At 37.6% G+C, this 10,616-nt stretch overlaps 1 pseudogene; it reads right to left on the bottom strand.

Annotated features, from left to right (window-relative positions):
- Positions 1-202: 202 nt before the first annotated feature.
- The window catches only part of LOC149141497 (pentatricopeptide repeat-containing protein OTP51, chloroplastic pseudogene), a 155,837-nt pseudogene continuing 145,423 nt past the window's right edge, over positions 203-10,616 (bottom strand).

Genomic DNA, 10,616 nt, shown 5'->3' with positions numbered 1-10,616 from the left:
GCACATTCAGATCATCTACTCGTGTCACACATCCATCATTGAATCCCATCATTCTTAACTGATCATGAACTAGAAGAAATGACATGCTCTTTCATGTCAGAATGTTCGATTCTCATCACTGTAGAGAGTATTCTCATGTCCTTGCAGCAAATGCAATCTGGACGCTAAGTTGTGTAGCCAAAAAGGTTCATTCTCTTTGTGCTTACTGTGTTAAAATTTCCAACTCTGTTTCAGTCTCTTTAATCCATTCCTGAGAGTCAGAATCACTCATGGACTCAGAACTCCCCTCATTAAACTTGTCCTCTGAATAAAAATCAGTATCTTCATTTCCTGCTCCATTTTCAATAACTCTAGCTTTAGGTTTCAAAAACTCTTTCAATGGATCCAATATGTAAGGCTCCATCAACTCCCAAACCTAGATTGCATCCTTACCTTGACATCATATCTGAAACTGCTTTCCCTTCCTTTTTATGACACAATTTATTGACTTCATTCTCAAGGCTTTCCCAACACATTCAACATCTTCAACTTTATAGTTTTGTGCATAAAATATAACATCTCCAGAGGTGCTCTTACGTCCACCATACATATACCAGTATGCTAGAACACGAGGAGATAGCCACCGATGTATAAGCCGTGGCATTACCATCTTCCCCCCTGGTCTAAGTTGATTTGCATAAAATCAAAAACTACCATGACTCGCAGTAGAAAAATGAGGCGGTATGTCTTCAGCTTGAATTTTCAATCGATCAACTGGTTTCAGCCATTCATAAAATGTGTCGTATATGTGTGCTTTCAATACATCCTGTACCTCAAGTTTTTCATTGAACTCAAAATGAACTTCAAAAGTCTTGTTCTCATCATACGATTCTACCTTAGCACCAGACAAAAATATAGCAATTAAAATCTCACGCTGCTCTGCAACAAGTTTCAAGCTGAGACGCTTATTAACATTTTTGTCGCCCAAATTGAGCAATGGTTTTATTTGTAGCATCAATGTGGGCTCAACATCATATTTCTTATGACACATTTCATCATACAATTGTTTGATCCTTTCTTCTTGACCAGCATTGAGATATCCCTCTAGCATTATGTTGCACATCTTGGATTTAATACCAATTGCACCATCCTTTTGCAACTCTGCAAAAACCCCCTCAGCCCTCTCCAGCATGCCACATTTAATCAAGGATTCAAGATATATTTCATAAGCTGCCCGATTAGGTTGACACTTTGCCATACATCGAGAAAATGTGGATTCTACTTCACCATACATAGACAGGCACATATACATTTGCATCAAGTCCACATAGGATGGCTGCAGTGGCTTCAGACCACTATCCTCAAATTGCTTCATAAAATTTTCCGCATGTTCTTTTTCTTGGGCTTTTGACATTATCTCAATAATTTTCAGATAAGCAATCACACTCATGGAGACTCCTTCCTCCTGCATTTTTGTGAATATCTCCAAAGACTTCATAGGTTGTCCAGCCTTGGCATAAACTTCCATTTGATACACATAAGCCTGAGAAGTGAGACCTACACCAGTGTCAACTAACTTTGCCCAAGTTCTTTCAGCCTCTTTTACATCTGCATGTCTTGAACAGACCCTGAGTATTGAGACAAGTAAGTCTCTACTTTCCTTAAATCCTGCTTGCTTCATCTCATTTCTTAGACAGACTATTCTTTCATGATCTATACAATCTTGGTAGCTGTGAAGCCATATTAAACCTTCATAAATATCCTCCTTTATCCTATGCCCTGCTGTTTTCAAATTCTGAAACACAGCTTCTGCTGGTCTTAAATGATGTTTCGCAGTCCCTCCTGTGCCACGTAATAGGGCCTTAAAAAGAGAATTTTGTAAGCTGAGACTTGGCTGATACCCTCCAAGTTGAATCATGCGATTGTATATGTCACAGGCTTCATCAACAAAACCTTTAACCGGTGCTTCAATGTAAGCCATAATGAGAAGAATGAATGCTAGTGAGCACACCTACAATCTTCAGTGAGAAATTATTTAATGATGATGGCAAGAACAAAGTTGATCCTATAGTGTAGAAGAGATCAAAGAATGAAGTTGATCCTATAGTGTCGAGGTCAATAATGAGGTTGATCCTATAGTGTAGAAGAGGTCAAGAACGAAATTGATGCTACAGTGTAGAAGAGATCAGTGGACAGTAATACATACCTCACCACCACTACCTTGATGCAATGTATGCTATGAGTTTAGTTCAAGGTTTAAGCAGGATCCAAGTATATATATATATTATAACAAAGAGTACACTGTGGTAAACCAATGGTACATGCAATTTTAGTATTTGTACATTCGTGAGCGCTCTGGCTTTGTTGGATACATGGATAATGATTGAGCAAGCTCCATTGCATAATATAATAGGAGCCAATATATCAACGTGAAAAGCACACAATGCACATCTCCCAGAACAATTAGGGCCTTTGTTTCCTTCACTGTTATATTTGTGTATCTTAGTACACCCAAAAGCAATGCATACCCACTAAATATAAAGGATATTTGTGGCAAAGGTGGCCTCATAATATTCTTGGAATACATAACCAGGGGTGCCCATCTTCATCTTAGAATTGTTTGCAAGGGGCCCAGTTTTCATGCTTCCAAAGCTAGAGATAATGGCCTAGTCCCTCTGAAAATATGTCTTCTCTGTACGCATGAGACATGTTTCAAACCCATCATCAGTTTTAACAGCAGGTTTCATCTCCCCTCCTTGGAAGCAACCTTCCCTGATCTTGCAACATCCTCAATATACCCAATAAACAATACTCATAGCATGTCTCCACAATCATGAGAACCATCTTGATAAGCATGAGAACCATCCTGATAAGCATGGCATCTCTATTCTTGAGGAATTTGGGTTGTTCTCAAAATTTTCACTAGACAGTCTGTCTACCCCCTGCAAATTTAATGTGGTAGGTGACCAAACCAACGCAGGAGCATAGCCATATGCATTTGGAGTGGCTCAACCAATTCTCATAAAAATGGAAGCTGATCTGCCCAAGTGCATGTGATTATTTCTAGCATGTTCTCATGCATACAAGCCTTTGTTAGCATGATAAACTAAATGTTGGTCAAATAATGCATTTGACGAAGCGTTGAAATTTTGGCATAGGTTGATTACAAATCTCCTTCATTTTGGATGGCAATTGCAATAATGTACATGAGTATGAATGCATACCAAATGTCAGCCCAAGTAGTTGATGGCTTTATGAATCAATCCTTCTCTTCCAAACTTTTATTCACAAAATAGTATCTAAATGCAATAATGTTGATCAATTGTAAATTCAACAGTGTTGATCCATTGTAAAAACGGCCAAGGTAACTTGTTTCTCCAACACCACAACCCTGTGCCTACTCTACTGTGCCATTAAAATCAATGTGCTCTAATAGGCAGCACTTTACCCCAGAAAATCTGATAGCCAGCTTCAATCTGCATACTCTCTGTATGCAACCTAAAGTTGTTAAGATTCTTTCATCTTGAGCATAGTTTGAATTGGCTAGTTGAGGCCCAAATTCAAGGTTACAGCCTTGCAGACTCAATGCTTTCTGGGTAAAGTGTTTGCCAACAGCATTGCATCAGATCAGTGCTTCAAACCCAGAATATCAGCAATAGTGCAGATCACTATCACTTGGCAGAATAAAATGACAGAGCAGTCTTGAGCCCTAAACTTTACTAACTCAAAATCAAAACAAAAATCGTGGCCTAACTCGTTTCCATAACTGGTGAAATGGTTTTTAGTATCTGCTGGTTTATTTGTAATTAAAATTTCATATCATAGTATTTATCATCAGTTGTGATCTCTGTTTTAGAAACAGGTTTCAATTTTGTGGCTTTGTTGGTAATAGGATGGAGATGTAGTCACAATTACTATGATGTTGTTTCCTAATGGCGGAAAAACTATTGTCTGACCCATATCCATTAGTCAGACATGCTCATGAAGATGTATAGTGTGGTAGCAAGTTCTGGTTTAATTGTTATGATCATCAATGGATACAGTGGTCATGGAAAAACTTTTTTTTTTAAGCCCAGAAACTTGCAGAAAGCATCACTTTAGACAAACTGAATTCAGAAGCTTATTCTTCAATGGACTTTATTTCCCTATGTGGTCTGTGTCTGTTTATGACTACCTGCATAAATATCAGGTTACTGTATTTTAATCTTTGGTTGATGTCCATCCTCTGCCTCCGGAACGTCAATAATGTGTGTTCTACTTATGGTGTTGTAGGGTGTTGTTCTCTGCAGCCTGCTTGATCTGTATTGGTGTATGGTTTTGGACCCTTTACCTGATCTTCGTCGTATGCTTCAGAGCCTCTGATGATTTACTTTACATTGATGTATGTGTAGATCCTTTCCCTCTTTCATCTACTTATCCTTGCAGGTTATTGTTTCTGAGCCTTTAACTGAGATCCATCCTTTGCTTCAGGGACAATGATGATGTACATTCTACTCGATATGTAGATTGTTGCCCTCTGCAATCTTCTTATCCTTATCAGGTTATAGTTTCTGAGCCATTTTTTGATATCCTTATCCTTTTGATGTGCAGTCCAATCACAAGTTTGTAACTTTGTGGAACATTGCCCTCTGCAATATGCTTATCCTTTGCTGAAGAACTGTCGAGATTTAGAGTGGGAGCACAGTTCTATCCTTTTTCCTTGGCCTGTTATCAAGCTTAGGGGCCACATTTTTTCCTCTTTATAGTCCCTTTTTGTAGCTTTCTGACATGAGGGATATCAGTGGTCATTCATATAGATAGTCCATTACCTCCTTCTATGTTTAAGATTAAATCATATTGCAGTAACGACTGTAAAGTGTGCCTTGTTAGTGAAAGGGATTCAGACACAAACAATTTTCTAGTTTTCTAGAGCAGGAAGAAACTTAATATGCAAAATAGCACTTGGAAACTTGCACGTGATAGACCATAAAAGCTAAATAAAGAACCTGAGTACAGCCAAAGCTACATACAAATTGGATGGATATGTAGAGATTCATTGCCAAGCATTTTACTCCAGGCAACATTATTAGCTAATATAGTGTTTGGCCTCCCTAGTTAACAGATGGGACTTCATTCTGTTTCTGCTGTCAGGTCTATGTTGCTAGTAATAGTCCATGACAGAAAATAAATTGTTTCTTTGGGTCCAATCGTGCTTTCCAGACTCTAGAGTCTCTCGGTTCTTCTTTCTCTAAGGGAACTGGAGCTAAAAGTAGTTCAATTTCTACTGAACTCTATTAAGTGTTACTATCTATAGGACCTTGCTCGCATTCTTGCAATTTTGAATATTATTGATTTTTATTGATTGTTTTTGAGGAATTATAGTTCAAACCTCCATCAACATGGGAGCAGTTGTCTTCCAGTTAATTAATCTCATCGTTGGACAATTCTTGCATGGTGACAATATCCTTACAAGATTATATTTATCTTCAAGTTGTTCTCTAAACAACCATCTTCAAGTGATTAACTGTCTTCATGTCATGAAAATACTTTGGTCTTTTGTTGGCTAGACTGAGACGACTACAGTTAGGGGATATCACCTAGGCTAGGACACATCTTCGGATCCGAGGAGTCTCCTGTAAATGGTATGTTATATTGACCCAATCGTCTAAGGTCGATCTTCAAAGAAGTTAGGGAGTCTTTTGTAGTTTTTCTAGCTTCTTTACATTTAAAGGCTCCCATATATAGCATGACTTGTTCACCCAACGCGCTTAGGCTCATCTCCAAAGAAGCTAGGAGTACTTTCTGATTATCCCAACGTCATTACATTTGAAGATTGTTTCCCTCGTACCTTCATGGCTTCAAAAGTGAGAAAGAGGCTTTATATTAAAATAGATCTTCAACATACTTCTACTACAAGTTGGTTCTATGTTGATGTTATGCCTGCGTCAAATACATTTTACAAACAGAGCTAGATTCTCCCTTTAAATAATAATAATAATAATATAATTTTTAGGTCATGGCCAAGCCAGACATGAAATTGGTTTATGAGACCCCTTGTTTCTGGGACAAGGGATCCGCCTCCTTGCAGTGATTTGACTACTAAAGTCTGTGGAGGTTTACCTTCTCTACTCCCCTCTAGATTTGAATCTATGACCTCTTACAAGGAAATACATGTTCTTAACCATTAAGCCCACCAAGGCCATTATAAGCTTTATCTTTGTACAAATTTTAATCTTAACATTGCATGCTTTCTGTAGATGAATGATTATAGAAATAAGCAGATGAGGTTGTTAAGCTTCTTGGAACCTATAAATGGAGACACCAGATCTGCAATATAGTGAGGATGTCACAACAAAGACCTAAATTTAGTTTATGGTTGTAATGCTCATGACTTCCGTTGACTAGCACGTGTCATTTAAATACCCTCTACTTTAAACATAGGGATATAGTATAGAGTGGTTTGAGTTACTACGAAGCCCAAAACATGCCAAGAGTTTTCCCTAAGTGATCTAGTACTATCCTTACCATTTGATAGTTTTTTTAAAGGCATGGTTAATTGGTTAAAGTGTTCTTAATTGAATTGAACTTCTCCAAAAATCGATTTTCGCTAGAATGCATCAATCTAGCATGGTGAAATTCAATGTAACAGTTTCTTCTAATACATACATATTAAGCCTAGTCTTGTAACTAAGAATGCATCAATCTAGCATGGTGAGATTAAATGTAATGGTTTCTTATAATACATACATATTAAGCCTAGTCTTGTAACTAAGTATGCTTTGTCATGTTTGTTTATTAAGAAAAATAAATCTAGAAAGTAATCAAGAAATTAGTTAATAATGAATAGGTACAGGTAACAAGGAAAAACAATAAAACTAGCAAGCAAGCAATCCAAAGAAAAATGCGCTGACATGATGTAACCTAAGGTTGAGGAAAAGAGGATGCCAACAATTATTGCATGGTGCATAACAGATGGAGGCCGGACAAAGACGGTCTAGTGGGGTAGAATTTTCTAGTGAAAACATAGATTGAATACTATGGACTTGTGTAAGGCTTACTGTGATAGTTATTTTTAATGATCTTAAATTAAATGAGAAGATCAAATCGTAGAGAATTTGGGATTTTTGAATGGAAGCTTAGTTAGTCAATAAAAGACAGGTGAAAATATTAGGATACACTTTTACCCTTATTCTAGTGTTGAATAAAAATTTCGTTAAAAATAATGTATCTCTAGTTTTGGATAAAAGGACCCTCAACTTTCTTCGCAAATTTTGTGGTCACTGGCCACTTATGAAAGGAGTAGGCATCTTTAGAAATGCGGTGCCATTTAGAGGGGAAATACTAATAGCAGCAGGGCAAAGGCAATTATTCCATTCGTTTAATTATTTCTCATTTGTCTGGTCATATTGTGAGCTGCAGTATATATCATGAAATTGTTTTGGTACTAGTAAACAATGATTAAATATATAATAAATTTGAACCTTTTGACATTTAGAGGACATTTCTCTCAATTTACAAAAAAAAAATAAAGTATGAAAATCATGTTGGAAACAATTTTTGAAGTTTTGAGTCTTTTATTTTCAAGATTAACTAAATGGGTTTGGAAGATGAAAAACCATCAAATTGGAAGAGTGGGACTTTTATATTCACTAAGGTTTTAAAGAAATTATATGCATAAAACTTATACTAGCACCTTCTAGTGGAATTGATAGTGCATTAATCTGTTGCTTGCCATTATTTTGGTTTTGGTACCACCTTATAGCATATCCAAGTTCAAATGCTATTTTCCATGACAGACAGTTGAATCTGTTTCAACTCTAATTTTTATTGAGGGGTTCCACAAGGATGTCATATGAGCGTTTATGATGCCCATTTTAACGTAGATAGCCACCTATGTTAAGGTTCTATTTTGCAGTTCCATGTTATTTATGAACATTATATACATTTGGTTGGACATGTGAAAATCAATTGATGGATTTGGTATTAATGATGGAAATGTTGGATGTATGACCAAATGTATGACTTACTTGGTTACAATTTATCTAGCGCATGACTTGTCAGAGTTATTGTTGCATCGTATAGGCTTATATAGATATGATTTATCTAATCAATGACTTAGTGAGATTATGATTTATCTTATGTAAGATTTATTTCCATTATGAACAACAAAAATTGACACGTGGACACTGGGCTTAATAAACATAATGTTTAAGATCATGTATCTATATCTATTTTGTGGTTATATATATGCATGGATGAGAACTAAACTACAGATTGGAAAGAACCGTATGATAACCAAGATCTACTATTCCATTGGGGAAGGTCGAGACGACCAACAAGGAAAGGTACGATGTACATGTTTTATTACATTTGGTATCTACTTGATATGCACTCTTATGACACGAGTAAAATGCAAATGACAGGTGGCAAGACGACCTGACTGGATTATTCAATGACAAGTCCAACCAGCTTTGTAGTGTGGTCATTGTTAGGGCGTTGAACCTAGTTCTAAAGGAGGGGTGGAGGCATTTCCCACCGTGTATCCTTCGAAACCTAGAATCGTGGGAGGGCAGTGGTGGACATGCTCCCCTAGACGTGTGATGACGATTGCCAGTTGCTTGTTGGGGAAGTTAGGTCGATATATTCGACGCTTCCACCATGTCGGTTTTATCAGTGGTTAGTATGGTCGTTGCCACTGATAAAGCAGTAGAGGACGGATAGGGTGGGGACGGAAGTAGGTCAGGATGGATAGGAGGATATAGATCAGTTGGAGACTCTTGATGGGAAGTAATGTCATTGTCTGACTTATCAAATTTTATTGCTATAAATCTCTCTGATTTTCTATGCTTTCGAACTCCTTGTATCTTTTCATTCTAACTTCGGGACGAAGTTTTTTGAAGGAGGGGTGTATGTAATGCCCCACTTAAATCTTATCCTGCAAATTTTATTAATGTTTACATTATTTGAAAATATTGAGAAATATTGGTCTAATATAAAATTCATGGTTTCTATTATTCAAATTCCCAAATTACTTTCTCAAATTGAATCTTAGGTAGGATATGGTCTCCTTCCATTATTTCAAATAATATATGTATTCATCTCACATTCCCCAATGTACCCTCACATTTACTAGGGAGAAGACATGGTCCTCTCCAACTCATTATATATATATATATATATATATATTCATCTCACATTCCTAAATGTACTTTTCAGATTTACTTGGGAGAAGACATGGTCCTTTCCCATTAAATTCCCAATTTTATATTCATGTCACATTTCCAAATGTACTCCCAGCTTTACTTGGGAGAAGAGAAGTCAACTGTAAGGATGGATGAGAAGTTAATGACATTAATGAGAGGTGGTTGAGGAGGAGAAGGGAAGGAGGGTATAAAAAAGGAAGGGGGGTCTTGCTTATGGGGGGGGGGGTGGTTGGTTGTGATTGTTTGGACTTGTTGTGTGTTTGGAGACCTTGGGAACCTGTGGAGGTTTCTTGGGTTGTTGAGAGGAGGGAAGTATCTTGGTCTGGATCTTTCATCTTGGACACACACACTACATCTGGTTGGACTTGGGCTCGGAGGGCTAGGGAACCTGTGGAGGTTTCCTGGGCTAGGGATTATTTCCTAGTTGGCTGGGAGGTAAATCTGGTTGGGTCCGTCAAGAGGAGCGTTCAGCAGGAGCAGCAGGACAAAGGTATCTCCATCAGCCACCGGTACAGGTATTCCTCCATAGACTACTCTTGTAAAGTTTATTAGAATGAAATATTCACCTTAATTTATGTTGATTATAATGTAAATGATAAAATTTTATTTGTTTAAAAGCCGTGTAAGTAAGTAAGTTATCTCCTCTTATCACATTTAATTTCAGAAGAAATTAGATATGTTAGCAGACCCTAGGATAGGGTTCTTACAGTAGCTATGCCAAGGTTTTGGAAGGCCTAAAAGAGCTAGGCTCACCAAGTCCTCTTCTGCAACAGTCACACCAACCCCTCCAAGCTCATCCTGAACTTGTGTAAATTTGGTGAGATACTGCAAAATAATATCATTCTTCTCCATTTTATTTTTTCGAAGTTTTCCTTTGAGGGCTAGTTTTCTATGATCATTGTTATTCTCGAACAACTATGTCATTGCCTTCCACTTTGGTAAAGGAGTTTCTTTTCCATGGATATTTTAGACAATGTGGTCTCACACTCCCTCCAATATTAATCTCCTCGCCTTGGCTACATCTTTCTTCCATTGGGATAAGCTCTATGCATCAGCTAATACAGGTTTTTCATTGTCTATCTTGACATATTCTGGAAATTCATTGTCATCAAGCAACGCCTCTATGTGATCCTTACATGCAATGAAATTTGAGTTGCCTTCTAAGGCATAGTCTAATCTCATCCTGTTGAAGGTCATATTCCCAACTTTGAAGGGAAGGGGGGTCTTGCTTATGGGGGGGGGTGGTTGGTTATGATTGTTTGGACTTGTTGTGTGTTTGGAGACCTTGGGAACCTGTGGAGGTTTCTTGGGTTGTTGAGAGGAGGGAAGTATCTTGGTCTGGATCTTTCATCTTGGACACACACACTACATCTGGTTGGACTTGGGCTCGGAGGGCTAGGGAACCTGTGGAGGTTTCCTGGGCTAGGGATTATTTCCTAGTTGGCTGGGAGGTAA

Source organism: Pinus tabuliformis, chromosome X (genome assembly GCF_031772625.1).
Source record: "Pinus tabuliformis cultivar Carrire ecotype Pingquan chromosome X, CPIR1, whole genome shotgun sequence".
Lineage (NCBI taxonomy): Eukaryota > Viridiplantae > Streptophyta > Pinopsida > Pinales > Pinaceae > Pinus > Pinus tabuliformis.
This window is presented reverse-complemented; position numbering and strand designations above follow the sequence as displayed.